This window comes from Sinocyclocheilus rhinocerous, unplaced genomic scaffold (genome assembly GCF_001515625.1).
Source record: "Sinocyclocheilus rhinocerous isolate Xijiao unplaced genomic scaffold, SAMN03320098_v1.1 scaffold113, whole genome shotgun sequence".
Lineage (NCBI taxonomy): Eukaryota > Metazoa > Chordata > Actinopteri > Cypriniformes > Cyprinidae > Sinocyclocheilus > Sinocyclocheilus rhinocerous.
The window spans coordinates 1191509-1192899 of record NW_015646846.1 but is presented as its reverse complement, the minus strand read 5'-3'; the positions used below and the strand labels follow the sequence as shown (position 1 = coordinate 1192899).

Sequence of the window (1391 nt, the reverse complement as noted above, 5' to 3'; positions counted from 1 at the left end):
TAAATACAAAAATATTTAAAACAGCTAGTTCATATATATTCGGATTTAAAAAAAAACAGTCATACAGGCTATTAGGACCGCTCGTCCTGTGACATGTTTGCCGCATCGGCGAACAGAAGTTATCAGTCTAAAAGGTCTGCAAAATCAGTCAACGGTGAAAATCAAAAGTAGATTTATTTTAAAGACCATTAGTTTAACACTAATTGGATATAAACAAACACGTTGAATATAAAAGTGTTTAAAACGGGTAAGTTTGTATATTTGGAGTAAAGTTAAATGAAACCGATTCATTCAGCGCTCCGGACTGTGCGCCCCATGACGAGCCCGACGCACCGCCATATAAACAAGAATGAGATGCTTTCTAACATAACGGTGGCATTAAACTCAGTTAGTGAGGGCTCGGTTAAAATATTGCACATATATAGGCCGTTCAGATTACTTGTAAAAGTGCAATGAAATAAGCCTACCTTATCTCAGCAGACGATGTAGCCTACGTCTGTGTTTGTGGTTGGAGACTCCTTCACCGGCTACAGGCTCTAATCCTCATTTGTGCGTGCGTGTGTGAAATGTAGTGCTGAAGTGAAATAGCGGGGCAAATTTGATAAGCCGAATTATAATAGGCCGCCTAATAATAATAATAATAATAATAATTTAAAACATTAATAGGAGAATGAGCCTAATATCGTCTTGACCATCAACAAAGACATCTGCTATCATCGATATCTCTGACTATCGTCGATACTAGTGTTGTCAAAAGACCCGGTATTTCGGTACCAAGTCGGTACTAAAAAAATGAAAACGTTACGGTACCAGGTTTTCTTAAGTACCGGTGGTACCGAGTACCCGGTCAACCCGGTTCTTGATGCACTAAACGAAAGCTATCCTCTTCCAGTGTTGCGGGTTTTCCCGCGGCATTGGGCTGCTTTAACACTGTTGCCGCGGGTTGTTTTTCATGTCCGCGGGTTGAAAAACGACCCCACTAAACTCACCGTGTCTATACCGGACGCTACAGTTGTCGCGTCGCGCCGCAACAGCTCTACACTGGACGCGACAAAGCGACCGTTGCAAATCATTTTAACTTTGTGTCAGTACGTCATAAATAGAACAAAGCATCAGTTTAATGTTGGGTTTTGTCGTGTTGCATCCAGTGTACACAGCGTCACTGATTATAATGGTTCTACTGTATTTTGCTGCTCGCGTCCGGTGTAGACACAGTGTTTGATGTCGTTGGTGAGGAGGAAAGCCTGTGTGTGTCCTATGCCAGGACAGCATGAAACCCACAAAAAATAAATAAATAACAGAGAGAGAATAATAATAATAACAGTTATTCTCTCTATGCTATTTTTCAATGTTTCAAGTGATGCAGGTGTTTTTTTCCCTGTAGATTTTTT

The 1391-nt window shown here is 40.8% G+C and overlaps 1 protein-coding gene across 3 annotated transcripts in view; it reads right to left on the bottom strand.

Moving 5' to 3' along the window:
* The window catches only part of LOC107708130 (MTSS1-like protein), a 70654-nt gene that overhangs the window by 58982 nt on the left and 10281 nt on the right, over positions 1–1391 (bottom strand). The window lies entirely within an intron of this gene.